The sequence below is a fragment of the Musca autumnalis genome, unplaced genomic scaffold (assembly GCF_047663935.1).
Source record: "Musca autumnalis isolate F117 unplaced genomic scaffold, ASM4766393v1 scaffold_1, whole genome shotgun sequence".
NCBI classification, from domain to species: Eukaryota; Metazoa; Arthropoda; class Insecta; order Diptera; family Muscidae; genus Musca; species Musca autumnalis.
In genome coordinates, this window is record NW_027411644.1 from 283,981,741 (window position 1) to 284,001,363 (window position 19,623).

Sequence of the window (19,623 nt, forward strand, 5' to 3'; positions counted from 1 at the left end):
ATTGAGCTGGAATCCTGAAATTTGTAATGAGGGTCACTGATGGAGAGTAACAAAGAAATGTTTTTAGAAATTAGAACTAAAAGTGCACGAAAAGTACTAAATGGTACTAAATTTAGTACAATTTGGATTTGGGTGAACGGATAGAGCTGGAATCCTGAAATTAGGAATTAGGATCACTGATGAAGAGTAAAAATGAAAGGTTTTTGGAATTCGAACTATTAGTGTACGAAAAGTAATAAATGGTAGTAAATTTAATACAATTTGGGTTTGGGTGAACGGATAGAGCTGGAATCTTGAAATTTGGAATAAAGGTCACTGATGGAGAGTAAAAAAGAAAGGTTTTTGGAAATTCGAATTAAAATTATACGAAAAATACTAAATGGTACTAAATATAGTACAATTTGGGTATGGGTTGACGAATAGGGCCGGAATCCTGAAATTTGGAATGGGGGTCACTCATGAAGAGTAAGAAAGATGTACCAAAGGTCGAAAAGTCCTAAATGGTAGTGAGTTTAGTATGATTTGGATTTGAAGAGCTAGAATCCTGAAATTTGGAATTAAGATTACTGTTGGAATATAGAATTGAGATATGGAGGTAGCTTTGGAAAATCGTACTAATGTGCACGAAGTAGTACTAAATGGTACGAAATTCGCTATAATTTGTATTTGCGTGAACAGATTACTGTTGGAGTGTAGGATTGAGGTAGTTTTGGAAATTCGTACTTATGGAAAAGTGCTAAATGGAACTACATTGGCTATATTTTGGGTTTAGGTGAACGGATAGAGCTGAGATATGAAAGTACATTTTGGAAAATCGTGTACGAAAAGTGCTAAATGGTACAAAATTTGGTAACTTTTGGTATTTGCTATATGGTATAGAATTTTGTACAATTTGTGATTTTGTAAAGGGTAGAACTGGAATTTTGAAATTCGGTATTAGATTAGCAATTGGTGTTTAGAGTGGAGGTAGGGAGGAGGTTTTGAAAATTCGTACTTATTTATACAAAAACTACTAAATAGTCCTCAAATGGGTTTCAGGGGAACTGGAAAACTGAATTGGGGTTAGGATATATGTTGAATATAAGGAAGTAATTTTTGAAACGTTTACATATGTGTAGGAAAAGTTTGGTAACATGTTGATACCAAAACCATTTTAAATAGTTAAGGTACTAAATTTGGTGTTGGGTGTAGGAACAAAGCTGGGATTATATAATTTAAAAATATGCTATTTGTACAAAAAAATACGAAATGGAAAAATATTTGTTATGAAGATCGCTTTAAAGTTTGAGACAAAGTTCTGAGTTTGAAAAATTGTACTGAATATTGTCCCATTGATTTGATGTTAACGCCAAGGAGTTTCTAAATAATGTACTGAAATTAAGTAGTCAAACGTGAAGTTTCTTTTCAAAAAATGTTTTTTGTCTGACCGCTTTGGTATGTAAATTTGAAAACGTGGTTCAATGCGACAATTTTGTTAACTAGAAGTTATTTACCCCCTGATATTAAAAAATCCTAAATTGAAATGCCTTCAAAAAATTTGCCGTTATATACGGTTGACATACCGGTGCACATTAAGTACAATTTTTTGTAAAGAAGTTTTCTAACCTTTCATGCCACAAATTCCGAATTTCGGTTGGAAAATGTGCAGAAGATCTTCAAAATACTCTAAACCTTCAAAATATCTCTTCTAATAAACGTGGATTGAAGTGGAGATTTTTTAAATTAAACTTCTATATCCTCTGAGTATTCAAGGTCCAACTTTAAAGAAAATTGGACAATAAACATTTGTTCTTCTTTAAAAATACACTAAGTCGAGAGGTACCGTTATATGGGGATATACGAAAACGTGGCCGAAAATTTAACGGACCTATTCGGGTTCTGGGCGAAACCGCTAAAGCTAGAACCTTGAATTGTGAATGTGCGTGATTGTTGTTGTGAAGGGGTGAGATAAAGTTTAGTGTTTGGAAATTCGTACTGGAAGAGAATGCTGTGTTAGTGAAGGGGTAAAACCAGGAGTCAAATCTGAAATTTGCAATATGATACGTAGTTTTGGAAATTCGAAATAAAAAATATGGTAGCTGTGTAGGGATGCGATACGGCAATTTTTATACCCTATACCACAATGTGGAAAAGGGTATAATAAGTTTGTTTTCCCAAAAATTCATGTAACGCCGCGAAATATTCGTCGTAGACCCCTCATGTGGTATACCAAACTTCATATCTCGACGAGATAAAGCGATTTAGCGATGTGTGTCCGTCCGTCCGTCTGTCCGTCCATTAAAAATTGTAATCAAGCTAGAGGCCGCAATTATGGACCGATTGTCACGAAATTTAGTATGGAGGTCGGGTTTGGACCAGAATAGAACTGATTAGTTTTTGGCGATGATCGTGAAATGTTAAAGGGATGAAATGGACCAAAAACAAAATTTTTGCTCGATTTTGTAGCCGCTCTGTAGGTCGCAATAATAGTCCGATCGGCGCGAAATTTTAAACGTAGTTTTGGTTTGAGATGAAGAAGTAGCGTGCAAGTCAACGGTATGATCGGATAATATTTAGCGGGTTAAATTGATCAAAACTTTTGTGTGAAAATTGGTAAAATTTCTAATGCACATCTTATAACAGCTAGCCCGGAAAGCTAGTGCACAGGGATAGTGGTATAGGGTATCACATGGTCGGCCCCGTCCGACTATAGTCTGTTCTTACTTGTTTTTTTTTAAATTCTGACTACAATCGAAAAAATATTGGTAATAAAAATAGGTCTAGGTTTGGAAATTCGAAATAAAAAATATGGTAGCTGTGTAGGGATGCGATACGGCATTTTTTTTTTTAACTTCTGACTACAATCGAAAAAATATTGGTAATAAAAATAGGTCTTAGTACAACAGAATCTCCAGTATTCACCATTCCCGTATTAAATATTGTTTATATATATTTCGTTTTCTTTCCGCATACGAAGTAGCGGGCATTTGCTAGTATATATATATAAACAATATTTAATACGGGAATGGTGAATACTGGAGATTCTGTTGTACTAAGACCTATTTTTATTACCAATATTTTTTCGATTGTAGTCAGAATTTAAAAAAAAAATTGCCGTATCGCATCCCTACACAGCTACCATATTTTTTATTTCGAATTTCCATTTCATATAGCAAATTTCAGATTTGACTCGTGGTTTTACCCCTTCACTAACACAGCATTCTCTTCCAGTACGAATTTCCAAACACTAAACTTTATCTCACCCCTTCACAACAACAATCACGCACATTCACAATTCAAGGTTCTAGCTTTTGCGGTTTCGCCCAGAACCCGAATAGGTCCGTTAAATTTTCGGCCACGTTTTCGTATATCCTCATATAACGGTACCTCTCGACTTAGGGTATTTTTAAATATATTAATTATATTGTCCAATTTTCTTTAAATTTGGACCTTGAATACTCAGAGGATATAGAAGTTTAATTTAAAAAATCTCCACTTCAATCCACGTTTATTAGAAGAGATATTTTGAAGATTTAGAGTATTTTGAAGATCTTCAGCACATTTTCCAACCGAAATTCGGAATTTGTGGCATGAAAGGTTAGAAAACTTCTTTACAAAAAATTGTACTTAATGTGCACCGGTATGTCAACCGTATATAACGGAACATTTTTTGAAGGCATTTCAATTTAGGATTTTTTAATATCAGGGGTAAATACCTTCTAGTTAACAAAATTGTCGCATTGGACCACGTTTTCAAATTTACATACCAAAGCGGTCATAACAAAAAACATTTTTTGAAAAGAAACTTCACGTTTGACTTCTTAATTTCAGTACATTATTTAGAAACTCCTTGGCGTTAACATCAAATCAATGGGGCAATATTCAGTACAATTTTTCAAACTCAGAACTTTGTCTCAAACTTTAGAGCGAACTTCATAACAAATATTTTTCCATTTCGTATTTTTTGTACAAATAGCGTATTTTTAAATTATATAATCCCAGCTTTGTTCCTACACCCAACACCAAATTTAGTACCTTAACTATTTAAAATGGTTTAGGTATCAACATGTTACCCAACTTTTCCTACACATAGGTAAACGTTTCAAAAATTACTTGCTTATATTCAACATATATCCTAACCCCAATTCAGTTTTCCAGTTTTACCAGTTCCCCTGAAACCCATTTGAGGACTATTTATTAGATTTTGTATAAATAAGTACGAATTTTCAAAACCTCCTCCCTACCTCCACTCTAAACACCAATTGTTAATCAAAATCACAAATTGTACAAAATTCTATACCATATAGCAAATACCAAAAGGTACCAAATTTTGTACCATTTAGCACTTTTCGTACACGATTTTCCAAAATGTACTTTCATATCTCAGCTCTATCCGTTCACCTAAACCCAAATTATAGCCAATGTAGTTCCATTTAGCACTTTTCCATAAGTACGTATTTCCAAAACTACCTCAATCCTAAACTCCAACAATAATCTGTTCACGCAAATACAAGTTATAGCAAATTTCGTACCATTTAGTACTACTTCGTGCACATTAGTACGATTTTCCAAAGCTACCTCTATATCTCAATTCTATATTCCAACAGTAATCTTAATTCCAAATTTCAGGATTCCAGTTCTTCAAATCCAAATCATACTAAACTCACTACCATTTAGGACTTTAAATTTGAAAACGTGGTTCAATGCGACAATTTTGTTAACTAGAAGTTATTTACCCCCTGATATTAAAAAATCCTAAATTGAAATGCCTTCAAAAAATTTGCCGTTATATACGGTTGACATACCGGTGCACATTAAGTACAATTTTTTGTAAAGAAGTTTTCTAACCTTTCATGCCACAAATTCCGAATTTCGGTTGGAAAATGTGCAGAAGATCTTCAAAATACTCTAAACCTTCAAAATATCTCTTCTAATAAACGTGGATTGAAGTGGAGATTTTTTAAATTAAACTTCTATATCCTCTGAGTATTCAAGGTCCAACTTTAAAGAAAATTGGACAATAAACATTTGTTCTTCTTTAAAAATACACTAAGTCGAGAGGTACCGTTATATGGGGATATACGAAAACGTGGCCGAAAATTTAACGGACCTATTCGGGTTCTGGGCGAAACCGCTAAAGCTAGAACCTTGAATTGTGAATGTGCGTGATTGTTGTTGTGAAGGGGTGAGATAAAGTTTAGTGTTTGGAAATTCGTACTGGAAGAGAATGCTGTGTTAGTGAAGGGGTAAAACCAGGAGTCAAATCTGAAATTTGCAATATGATACGTAGTTTTGGAAATTCGAAATAAAAAATATGGTAGCTGTGTAGGGATGCGATACGGCAATTTTTATACCCTATACCACAATGTGGAAAAGGGTATAATAAGTTTGTTTTCCCAAAAATTCATGTAACGCCGCGAAATATTCGTCGTAGACCCCTCATGTGGTATACCAAACTTCATATCTCGACGAGATAAAGCGATTTAGCGATGTGTGTCCGTCCGTCCGTCTGTCCGTCCATTAAAAATTGTAATCAAGCTAGAGGCCGCAATTATGGACCGATTGTCACGAAATTTAGTATGGAGGTCGGGTTTGGACCAGAATAGAACTGATTAGTTTTTGGCGATGATCGTGAAATGTTAAAGGGATGAAATGGACCAAAAACAAAATTTTTGCTCGATTTTGTAGCCGCTCTGTAGGTCGCAATAATAGTCCGATCGGCGCGAAATTTTAAACGTAGTTTTGGTTTGAGATGAAGAAGTAGCGTGCAAGTCAACGGTATGATCGGATAATATTTAGCGGGTTAAATTGATCAAAACTTTTGTGTGAAAATTGGTAAAATTTCTAATGCACATCTTATAACAGCTAGCCCGGAAAGCTAGTGCACAGGGATAGTGGTATAGGGTATCACATGGTCGGCCCCGTCCGACTATAGTCTGTTCTTACTTGTTTTTTTTTAAATTCTGACTACAATCGAAAAAATATTGGTAATAAAAATAGGTCTAGGTTTGGAAATTCGAAATAAAAAATATGGTAGCTGTGTAGGGATGCGATACGGCATTTTTTTTTTTAACTTCTGACTACAATCGAAAAAATATTGGTAATAAAAATAGGTCTTAGTACAACAGAATCTCCAGTATTCACCATTCCCGTATTAAATATTGTTTATATATATTTCGTTTTCTTTCCGCATACGAAGTAGCGGGCATTTGCTAGTATATATATATAAACAATATTTAATACGGGAATGGTGAATACTGGAGATTCTGTTGTACTAAGACCTATTTTTATTACCAATATTTTTTCGATTGTAGTCAGAATTTAAAAAAAAAATTGCCGTATCGCATCCCTACACAGCTACCATATTTTTTATTTCGAATTTCCATTTCATATAGCAAATTTCAGATTTGACTCGTGGTTTTACCCCTTCACTAACACAGCATTCTCTTCCAGTACGAATTTCCAAACACTAAACTTTATCTCACCCCTTCACAACAACAATCACGCACATTCACAATTCAAGGTTCTAGCTTTTGCGGTTTCGCCCAGAACCCGAATAGGTCCGTTAAATTTTCGGCCACGTTTTCGTATATCCTCATATAACGGTACCTCTCGACTTAGGGTATTTTTAAATATATTAATTATATTGTCCAATTTTCTTTAAATTTGGACCTTGAATACTCAGAGGATATAGAAGTTTAATTTAAAAAATCTCCACTTCAATCCACGTTTATTAGAAGAGATATTTTGAAGATTTAGAGTATTTTGAAGATCTTCAGCACATTTTCCAACCGAAATTCGGAATTTGTGGCATGAAAGGTTAGAAAACTTCTTTACAAAAAATTGTACTTAATGTGCACCGGTATGTCAACCGTATATAACGGAACATTTTTTGAAGGCATTTCAATTTAGGATTTTTTAATATCAGGGGTAAATACCTTCTAGTTAACAAAATTGTCGCATTGGACCACGTTTTCAAATTTACATACCAAAGCGGTCATAACAAAAAACATTTTTTGAAAAGAAACTTCACGTTTGACTTCTTAATTTCAGTACATTATTTAGAAACTCCTTGGCGTTAACATCAAATCAATGGGGCAATATTCAGTACAATTTTTCAAACTCAGAACTTTGTCTCAAACTTTAGAGCGAACTTCATAACAAATATTTTTCCATTTCGTATTTTTTGTACAAATAGCGTATTTTTAAATTATATAATCCCAGCTTTGTTCCTACACCCAACACCAAATTTAGTACCTTAACTATTTAAAATGGTTTAGGTATCAACATGTTACCCAACTTTTCCTACACATAGGTAAACGTTTCAAAAATTACTTGCTTATATTCAACATATATCCTAACCCCAATTCAGTTTTCCAGTTTTACCAGTTCCCCTGAAACCCATTTGAGGACTATTTATTAGATTTTGTATAAATAAGTACGAATTTTCAAAACCTCCTCCCTACCTCCACTCTAAACACCAATTGTTAATCAAAATCACAAATTGTACAAAATTCTATACCATATAGCAAATACCAAAAGGTACCAAATTTTGTACCATTTAGCACTTTTCGTACACGATTTTCCAAAATGTACTTTCATATCTCAGCTCTATCCGTTCACCTAAACCCAAATTATAGCCAATGTAGTTCCATTTAGCACTTTTCCATAAGTACGTATTTCCAAAACTACCTCAATCCTAAACTCCAACAATAATCTGTTCACGCAAATACAAGTTATAGCAAATTTCGTACCATTTAGTACTACTTCGTGCACATTAGTACGATTTTCCAAAGCTACCTCTATATCTCAATTCTATATTCCAACAGTAATCTTAATTCCAAATTTCAGGATTCCAGTTCTTCAAATCCAAATCATACTAAACTCACTACCATTTAGGACTTTTCGAATTTTGGTACATCTTTCTTACTCTTCATCAGTGACCCCCATTCCAAATTTCAGGATTACGGCCCTATTCGTTAACCCATACCCAAATTGTACTATATTTAGTACCATTTAGTATTTTCCGTATAATTTTAATTCGAATTTCCAAAAACCTTTCTTTTTTATTTTCCATCAGTGACCTTCATTCCAAATTTCAAGATTCCAGCTCCATCCGTTCACCCAAACCCAAATTGTACTAAATTTACTACCATTTATTACTTTTCGTACACTTATAGTTCGAATTCCAAAAACCTTTCATTTTTACTCTTCATCAGTGATCCTCATTCCAAATTTCAGGATTCCATCTCTATACGTTCACCCAAATCCAAATTGTACTAAATTTAGTACCATTTAGTACTTTTCGTGCACTTTTAGTTCTAATTTCTAAAAACCTTTCTTTGTTACTCTCCATCAGTGACCCTCGTTACAAATTTCAGGATTCCAGCTCCATCCGTTCACCCAAACCCAAATTGTACTAAATTTACTGCCATTTATTACTTTTCGTACACTTATAGTTCGAATTCCAAAAACCTTTCATTTTTACCCTTCATCAGTGATCCTCATTCCAAATTTCAGGATTCTAGCTCTATTCGTTCACCCAAACCCAAATTGTACAAAATTTAGTACCATTTATTACTTTTCGTATACTTATAGTTCGAATTCCAAAAACCTTTCATTTTTACTCTTCATCAGTGATCCTCATTCCAAATTTCAGGATTCCAGCTCTATCCGTTCACCCAAATCCGAATTGTACTAAATTTAGTACCATTTAATACTTTGCGTGCACTTATGGTTCGAATTTCCAAAAACCTTTCTTTTTTACTCTCCATCAGTGACTTTCATTCCAAATTGCAGGATTCCAGCTCTATTCGTTCCCCCAAACCCAAATTGTACTAAATTTAGTACCATTTAGTACTTTCCGTACCTTTATAGTTCGAATTTACAAAAGCCTTTCATTGTTACTCTTCATCAGTGACCCTCATTCCAAATGTCTGTATTCCAGCTCAATCCGTTCACCCAAATCAAAATTGTACTAAATTTAGTATCATTTAGTACTTTTCGTACCCTTACAGTTCGAATTTTCAAAAACCTTTCATTACTACTCTTCATCAGTGACCCTCATTCCAAATGCCTGTATTCCAGCTCTATCCGTTCACTCAAATCCAGATTGTACTAAATTTAGTACCATTTAGTACTATTCGTGCACTTATAGTTCGAATTTCCAAAAACCTTTCTTTGTTAGTCTCCACAATTGCTCCTAATTTCAAATTTCAGAATTCCAGCTCTATCCGTTCACACAAACCAAATTGTACTAAATTTAGTACCATTTAGTACTTTTCGTACCCTTGTAGTTCGAATTTCCAAAAACCCTTTGGTACATCTTTCTAACTCTCCATCAGTTACCCTCATTCCAAATTTCAGAATTCTAGCTCTTCCCGTTTGCCTAATACCAAGGGTACCATATTTAGTACCTTTTAGTACTTTTCGTACACTTCTAGGTCGAATTTCCAAAAACCCAGCCTTATCTCACCCCTACACACCAACAGCAACCTACACACAAAATTTCAAGTTTCTAGCTTCAGCCGTTTCGTCTGGGCGTTGATGAATCAGTCAGTCAATCAGTCAGTCACTCACCTCACTACTCTTTTATATAAGTTAGACCTACGAGAGCTTAGGTCTGAAAAAAAATTAAGATCGTCTAGATCCTAATTAAGATCTTCTAGATCTTGTACGCGTTACTTTGTCGAAAAGGAACGCGGACCCTTTTAAACCCGGAGTTCAATTATCAAAATTGAACTTAAGTGACACTTATCAAAAGTTTCGCCGCTCCCGAATTAAAAAACCGTTTGTTGATTTAAGACGACTTTATTCACTGACAGTTGGTAAAAGAGTGAAGTTAATGTTGTATTACGATCATAAATAGATTACAAATATTTGCTTATTTGACATTATGATTTTCCATGAAATCATGTCACTTAGCTTTTAATAATTTGTTGTTACCAAATTCTATTAAATTTGTCTGCACGCGTCGAGCATTGCATTGGTTGACCGGAAATTGCATTTCTTGGGTTTATTGAAATCGGACAGACGAAATGTTCTGCAAAGCAGTTTCATTGGGTTGGCTGCTTTTGCAACGGAAGTGTATTTTCTGATTTATTAAAATAATTAATTGGAATTTAATATTTGGGGCAGATGAATGTCTGCAATGTGCTTTTGCAACGGAAGTGTATTTTCTGATTTATTAAAATAATTAATTGGAATTTAATATTTGGGGCAGATGAATGTCTGCAATGTAGTTTAATTGGAATTGAGTTTAACAGAGTATGCAACTTTATTGTTGCTGAGCTTTAGTTTTATTAGGTAAAACAACATATTATGTGTTAACTCCTCCCCCTTTAAAAACGATTGTCCTCAATCGTTAGAAATATGGTAGGTCATCCACTTTTTGTGGCCCTGGTACTTGAACTTTGTTTTGAGTGATTGGGAGGATCTGTGTTAACCCGTGACTAGGGGCAATTGTATGAAAGACTACGTTTTGTCGTTTTTTCATGAAAAACCCAGTTATCAATAGACATATAGCAAAAATTGAAAATAGAGAGAAAATTGTATATTTGGTAACAACTGCTTCTGACTTGAGTTCATGGATGGACTTAGTATTATTAATATGCAAATGGTTTAACATTTCCAATGATAAAAGATTTATAAATTCATCTTCGACAGGCGTTTGTTGTATTGCTGGTGGATTAATTCTTGATAATGGAGCTTCTAAATTTTTGTACAATTTGTCATTAATGCGTAACGTTGCATTGTGGAATTCTATCAAAAATGTTCCATTTAAAGTCTTGTTATTTACTGTTCCACTGAAATCATTAAGAAAAATGACACCGGGTGAAATATTTTCTATCGGAGGAATATGATACGCGTTAGTTATTGGACAGGATGAATTCGATCCGTGTAGTAACGGTGGGATGCAAGTATCGTTGGAAATATTTACCAATTGGTCATTTTGACAAAATTTTACATGTTTTGTTACAACGCATTTGCTTTTTACGCCAAATATACTGTTATTATTTTTTATAATTTCATTAAACTTAGTACTTATAATTCTATTATTTCTTTTTACAGGTCTGATTAAAAAATTATGGAATATTTCTTTGCTAGTTAGAGGGATTACAATAATATATAAAAGTTTTTTCTGATTGTACAATACTTTAATTATTGCAAATTCTAGGGCTTCTTCTATTGATGTCATAGTTAGTATCTTGTTTTTATTTCGTGCGTAAGGAGTGGGAAAAAAAGGATTGGATTTAGGTATGGCTTGTGTTATTTTCCATTGTATGTCATTAACGAGGTTCCTGTATCTGTCTATGTCTATGATGTGGATAATGTAGAGGTGCAAAGAAATGCTAGGGTTCTGTAAAAAGAAATATAAAGAAGGTCTCAGTTTTTAATGTTGCTTTTATGTACTACTTTTCCTGATTCTGTAAGAATAGTTGTAGAATGGTTTTCTTTTACTATCTCTTTTTTAAATCTTGGAGACAATTTGGTCCCTAGACGCTTATGGATTTTTACATAAATTTCGTCACCTGGGTCAAATTGTTTGATTGGTTCCCAATTTTTATTATGGGTTTTAAGGTCAGCTACCTGTTTGTCTCGTAATCTTTGGATATTATCTTGTCTTGCTTTATCATACATTTCGGGGTCTATGCTAACTCGTCGTCCGAAAAATACCTCGAGTGGTCTTTGTCCTGTTGTGCTATGTATAGTATAATTGTATTCGTAAATTGCTCTGTCCAATAGTTCAAGAAACGTAGGGTATGTCCATTCAGTTCGAAGGCAACGCATAATTTCAGCTAGGGTTGAGTGAAATCGCTCAACCTGACCGTTCACGACACTCGCGTATGGTGGAGCTTTGTAGATTTCTATTTCCAATTGGTCTTGTAACATAAAAATTATTGATGCCGAATTAAAGGATTTCTCATTGTCAAAAACTATAATTTTTGGAACACCGAATAAAAATACTAATTCTCGTAAAGGTTCTCTTATATCTTCAATGGCTCTTGACTTAATAATTCTACCCTGCGCGTATTTTGAAAATTTATCCAATGCTGTGAGGACAAGTTTATTCTCCGTTTTGAAAATATCAATGTGAAGGATTTCTCCAGGATATGAAGGTATTGGTGTTTCCCTTAGTTCAGGCTTCGGTGGATGCCTGTCGTATTTGTTTTCTTTGCAAACAGTACATTGTTTTACGATCTTGTTAATTTTATTGTTCATACTGGGAAAATAATATTTTTCGAGAATCTGTATTTTATTTTCTCTGGCATTTCTATGAGCTCTTTTGTGTGTGCTTATAATTATTTCATCCTGTTGGTTACTATCTTTAATATCTTCAACTTGGAGGTTCGTAAATCTAATGCGGTATTTTGCAAAGTGCTGTGGGAAAATTTCTTGAATTTTTCCCATTAATGTCTCGGGTGCTTTGATGCCATTGAGTACAGAGGGATTTAAGTAATTTTTCAGAATTTGGATTAACTGATCAGAGGTATAATCTATTCCTGGAAGTATATGCCTGTGGATGGTTGGGAATACTATATCGAACTGATAGGAGTTTGTTGCACTAGGGTCAAAGATTATCTGATTCTTAAAAACGTTTATTGGTGCTTCGACACTATAAATAAGGTTATGTGAGGAACTATCGTCACTATGTGTCATTTCCGACATAGAATTAACTTGCGATACTTCAGGCACTCTGGATAGGGCATCTGCCACTACGTTACTTTTTCCTGGTTTATAAAAAAGCTCGTAGTCGTATTCTTCCAATATGGCTTTCCATCGCTTCATCTTGTTATTATTATTTTTATTACTGAGAGCGTAGGTGAGTGGCTGGTGGTCTGTGTATATTTTTACTTTTGCTGTTCCATATAAAAAATTCCTAAGACTGTCAAGGGCCCAGACGATAGCAAGCATTTCCTTTTCGTTCGCCGCGTAATGCTCTTCTGCCTTATGCAGAGTTCTTGATATAAAGGTAATGGGCTTGTCTCCTTGAGACAAAACTGCTCCGAGAGCATAATCTGACGCATCAGTTGTTAGCTCGAAGGGATTGTCATAATTTGGATAGCACAACAACGTATCTCTTGATAGTAGAGAATTTTTTATCTTTGTAAATGCTTCCTCCTCTTCGGTATTAAATTTTATAGAAATTTTAGACGACTGTTTTTTTGATATTCGACCCTCTTCACCTCTCAAAAGTGACGTCAGTGGTTTTGCCAATTTTGCAAAATCTCTTATAAAACGGCGATAATATCCCGCAAGGCCTAGGAAGGATCGAAGTTCTTTAATAGTTCTGGGTTGGGGAAAGTTTGCAATGGCTTCAACTTTTTTTGGGTTTGTTTTTATACCTGCCTCGGATATTATAAATCCGAGAAATTCCACTTCTTGTTTAAAAAAATGACACTTGTCCAATTGGACTTTCATATTTGCTTCTTCTAATGTTTTGAAAACATTATGAATATCACGAATATGGTCCTCTTCGGATTTGCTGTATATAACTATGTCATCGATATATACGTAGCATATTCTCCCTATATGTTCGCGGAGAATATCATCGAGAGCTCGTTGAAATATCGACGGGGCATTTTTTAAACCAAATGGTAAGCGAGTGAACTCGTATTTGCCATTATTAATAGAAAATGCAGTTTTTTCCACATCAGAGTCTTTTAACGGAATTTGATGGAAGCCGCTTTTTAAATCCAACACAGAAAAGAATTTGCTATTTCCTAACTTCCCTAAAATATCGGATATTTCAGGAATCGGATATCTATCTGAGATTGTGACAGAATTTAGTTTCCTATAGTCTATTACCATCCTGTATTGTTTATTCCCTTGGGAGTCAGGCTTTTTATCAACTATCCATACAGGTGAATTGTATGGTGATCTTGATGGTTGTATGATTCTATCGTTTAGCAACTTTTCCACTTGCATCTCGACTTCACGTTTTAATGAAGCCGGATAAGGGTAAAATTTGGTATACACTGGAGAATCATTTGATGTACGGATCTCTCCAACTACCTTAGTTGTGTAGGTTAATTTCTCGTCTGGCTCTGCGAAGAGCTTAGAGAATTTATCTATTAAGAGATTCATGGCTTCCATTTTCCTAGGGTTCATATGGTCGTCAAGTAATTTTATAGCATTTACACTTTGGCTAACATGTTGTTTAAGTCGAACCTTGGTATGCTGGCGAACGATCATATAATTTTTATTTGTGTAAATGACTGCGTCTAAGGCTTTTAGACTGTCATTACCTAGAATGCCATGGAAAGATTTTAGACTAGGCATTAAGTAGAATTTAAGTTTATCATCTAATTTGAAAAGGTTTATGTACGTGTGTGATATAATTTTTACATCGCCTGCTACAGATTTTGCGAAAAACGGAATTTTGTTTGGGATTATTTTTTTTACTAAGTCCGGTTGGATGTAATTTTTACTAGATCCTGTGTCAATTAAAATTTTTAAGATTTTTCCGCTCTCCGTTCGACATTCAAAATATGGAAGCGAAGAGCTTGTCATTCTAAAAAATGAATGTCATCAAGCTCCGAATCTGTTTCATTGTCTGGTATATTACTTTCAGAATAAGGGTCATAGGAATAGTTTTCCTGATCTTGGTCGTAATTTTGTGACGTTTCTTGTTCTGTAAAATAATCCTCATAACTAATGTTGTCGGGCTCGAACGTATCTGGTGTATCTGTATTTATATGGAATGTTCGTTGTGCCTTCGGTGGACTAACGTTATGGTTTGACGATGGATTAGGGGGTCTTTTACCGAGGAATTGATGTTGATGTGGTCTATTTGAATAATTGATTTGCTGTGAACGAATACTACGATCGACATCCATTGGTTCCGCTGGCTTTGGTGCCGTTGGGCGTGGTGGAGGCTGTTTCGGGTGGCCGAAACTTGGTGTACCAATTTTGTAATTATTGTTCATTTTAGGAAGATTATGTGGGTTAGGTATGTAGGCTATGCTTGGGTGGAACTCTTGTTTGTTCTTTTGAAAATTATATTTCTGGGTCGGAGATGTTTGATGATGGCTTTTTTTAATTGGCTGAATATTTTGATTTTGGGCATGATTAGTGCGGAATTTTTGGTTTTCCAGTTTGAGGCACAAATGAAGAGCCTGGGGTAAATCCGCAGGTTCTCTCATTCCTAGCAATCTTGGTAGATCCCCATTTAATCCTCTTACAAATGTATCGAGGGCTTTGTTTCGATAAGTTTGTGTTAGTAGACTTAGAGCCTCATTTCCAGCCTCTAATCCTCCTAGTTTGTTTAGTATCAAAGATAAATGTGAATAAACTGCCTGATAAAATTCTTGAACCGTTGAGTTTCCTTGAATTAGACCTGTCATTTGGTATTCTAACGTTGATACATCTCGTTTGTCGGCGTAGTGTAAGGTAAGGCACTTGGAAATTGCTGGCCAATCTAAAGGAGTGTTGTACGACTCTAGTGCTATGTCTGCATTACCTACAATTTTATTCCTAATTACGTTCAAAATACCATAGTATTTCGGAGTACCTTTCAGATTTTCATAGATTTTTAAAATTCTTTCCACACTTTTTCTCCAGGAGTTGAACTCTCCTGGTTTTCCCGAGAATTCCCTTAGACATTTAACAATGTCAGGGATTTTGTCTAAATCTCCTATATTGCCTAAATGTTCCGCGTCGATAGATTGGTCTACCGTGCTTGTATGAATGGCGTGCGGGTTTAACGCAGCCTGTATCTGGTTATTAACAATTTCGAGAATAAGATTTTTAAGGTCTGTCAAGTTTATTTGTCCTTCGTTCCTGTTAGGTTGTGTTGGGGGATGTGAAGGATTTGGCGGGGGGACATTTAGGATGGGTGGTCGCACTAAATTATTGGGATTTGCCATCTTGATAAGAAGCTAATTTTGCCAAGTACAAATTTAGGATATTTCACAGAGATTTTTATTGTTTATTTTAAGATGAATCGACTATTTTCTTTTTCTTATTTTTTCAGAGAGGACTTGAGATTGTATTAATTCAAATATATATGGTTTCTATTTCTATATCTATTATTGTAAATAGTAATTATATCTTACGATAATAACAGCAAAGTTGTCATCTTGGGACTGTGGGTATATAGTGGGTTTCGCTTCAATATCTCGGCTTCTTAGATTTCTTCCTTCCTTCAATATTTGGCTTATTGTGGCACTGCCTCGTTTTAATATCTCGGCTTATTAGATTTCTTTTCACTTTTTAATAGTTGGCTTATTGTGGCACTGCCTCGCTTCAATGTCTCGGCTTTTTAATATTTCGATTATTGTGGCACTTTAGATTTGTTTCCACTTTTTACTTTTTAGTTTAGGTTTTTGTTTTCAATGTTTTTGTTCCTTAAAACATTTACTTTTTTGCACTTTTTTTATTTTTACTTTTTAATAAAGGTTTTTCAATGTGTTTATTTATTAGATTTTTTTTTTCTCTTAAGTGTTCACTTTTTTGCACTTTTTGTACTTTTTAGTGAAGGTTTTGCTTTTTCAAAGTTTTTTTCTAATTATTAGATGTTTTCTTTTTAATGTTCACTATCATTTATTTTCACTGGTGAAGCGGCTTGCGTTCAACGCGTCCCTTTTCTTAAGTACTCGGGGGCCTCTTTCTTCACACTTTTTTTTTAATTTTGCTCGGGCGCCAGTTAGACCTACGAGAGCTTAGGTCTGAAAAAAAATTAAGATCGTCTAGATCCTAATTAAGATCTTCTAGATCTTGTACGCGTTACTTTGTCGAAAAGGAACGCGGACCCTTTTAAACCCGGAGTTCAATTATCAAAATTGAACTTAAGTGACACTTATCAAAAGTTTCGCCGCTCCCGAATTAAAAAACCGTTTGTTGATTTAAGACGACTTTATTCACTGACAGTTGGTAAAAGAGTGAAGTTAATGTTGTATTACGATCATAAATAGATTACAAATATTTGCTTATTTGACATTATGATTTTCCATGAAATCATGTCACTTAGCTTTTAATAATTTGTTGTTACCAAATTCTATTAAATTTGTCTGCACGCGTCGAGCATTGCATTGGTTGACCGGAAATTGCATTTCTTGGGTTTATTGAAATCGGACAGACGAAATGTTCTGCAAAGCAGTTTCATTGGGTTGGCTGCTTTTGCAACGGAAGTGTATTTTCTGATTTATTAAAATAATTAATTGGAATTTAATATTTGGGGCAGATGAATGTCTGCAATGTGCTTTTGCAACGGAAGTGTATTTTCTGATTTATTAAAATAATTAATTGGAATTTAATATTTGGGGCAGATGAATGTCTGCAATGTAGTTTAATTGGAATTGAGTTTAACAGAGTATGCAACTTTATTGTTGCTGAGCTTTAGTTTTATTAGGTAAAACAACATATTATGTGTTAACTTATATATAGATTTTGAAACTCAAAGTGAAATTTTGTGTAGAATTTTTCATCCATTGACACTTTTCACCTATACCCAAGTTTTATATTACTTCCATGTATCAACTCGAAAAAGAAGGAAAAATTTTCATAAAAAAAAAATTGGGAAATATTTTCATGTTTTTTCAGCAAAATTGATACTGATATTTTCATGATATAGAATGTAAATAGACATTTCATTTCTTTAGTGACCTATAGTGAAATTTGACGAAGAATATTTTTGTCTCTGACATCATCTCTCTAAAATTATGTTTTGTGGGACAATTTTGAATAAACTCAGATGAAGTCCGACTTTAACCCTAAAACGTGTTTTTCATTTTTAGAGATTCCTGGTGATTAGACAAGAGTTACAGATTTGTGGGCCGATTCCGTACAGCGAGGCGAGTCGTGTCGCGTTGCCAGTTGCAATTTTTCCATTACGTATGGCAAAAGTCGCACGACGACGTCAAATTTTGTCGCCGTAATGTTCATTTTCCGGCGACAACAAATTAGCCTTCGCCGTTCATTGTTACTAACGAATAAAAATAAAATAAAAAAAAATAACTTGTTGTTGGCGTTTTTTTTTTATTGTTGGACTGCAGAATTTTACATCTTTGTGTTTATTTCAGCTCTAGTCCATATTTTGTTGTATTCAAGTATTTGAATAACAACAAAATGTTTTACAGTGGATATGAAATTGATTAGTTGCGGGCGGAGGGTGGGGAATACTATAGTTTCAGTTGTCACCAAATAACTTCATCAGTTCCCTTTTCCGCCGACTCTGTATCGATAAACAGGTCAATAAGCCCATCCAGCAAATTAAACAAAATGAGAAAATTGCTGTATGGCCCTAAAGCTGATTACCCTACAATTTGAGTCGAACTAAAGAATTTCATATCCACCACTGTTTTTATGTCGTCTTTGCTTTGCAAAGAATGCGAACATATGAGTGTTGCTTCAATAAGCGGGGGTAAAACAACGAGAAAGTTGTTGTTTTTGCATTACGCATTGATCAACAAGGCCGTGCTGATGCCTATTATTGTTGTTGGCGTTTTTTTATTGTTGGACTGCAGAATTTTACATCTTTGTGTTTATTTCAGCTCTAGTCCATATTTTGTTGTATTCAAGTATTTGAATAACAACAAAATGTTTTACAGTGGATATGAAATTGATTAGTTGCGGGCGGAGGGTGGGGAATACTATAGTTTCAGTTGTCACCAAATAACTTCATCAGTTCCCTTTTCCGCCGACTCTGTATCGATAAACAGGTCAATAAGCCCATCCAGCAAATTAAACAAAATGAGAAAATTGCTGTATGGCCCTAAAGCTGATTACCCTACAATTTGAGTCGAACTAAAGAATTTCATATCCACCACTGTTTTTATGTCGTCTTTGCTTTGCAAAGAATGCGAACATATGAGTGTTGCTTCAATAAGCGGGGGTAAAACCACCCTCCGCCCGCAACTAATCAATTTCATATCCACTGTAAAACATTTTGTTGTTATTCAAATACTTGAATACAACAAAATATGGACTAGAGCTGAAATAAACACAAAGATGTAAAAAAATAACTTGTTATCGACGATTATTTCCTATCGCTGTACGTAGTGCATTTTTTAAATTTTGTCGCAGAGACGATAGACGACGCGACATGACTCGCCTCGCTGTATGGAATCGGCCCATTGGTGTATTCAATTTTGTAGAATATTCGGATTTGATACGATCACATTTTTAATGAGTTTGTGAAAGATTTTCGAAAAAAGGACAAAAAAGACCCCTTTGATGAACCGCATGAAGGGTAAAATTTTTAACAAAAATATTTCCCAAACCCTCCTAAGTAAAGTTGCCAAAGACACTATATACCTGAAATGCAAGGATTCCAAGATATCTAAACTCGAATATTTCGAAAAATTTAAAAATGGGCGGAACTTGCCCCGCCTATTTTGGTTACTTTCCGACGTAAACTTTAAAAGCGCCGATACACGTGTCTCATATTTTTAGCTCTACTTTCATAATCTACTCGATTTTCCTTGTCATTTTTTTTGTTGTCGCACAGTGTTATAAGGTAAAGTGTGAGAAGAAAAAAAAACCATCTCCCGCAAATTTAGAAGGGGGTTGCTTATGGATTATATGATTGGAGTCTTGCTCTGTTCAATTTTGAAAAAATTCCTTGCAGGTTGTAGAACTGAACATGTATAAAATATAAAATGTTTACCTCTGTCCAGACCTAAATCCAATAAACCCTTATAC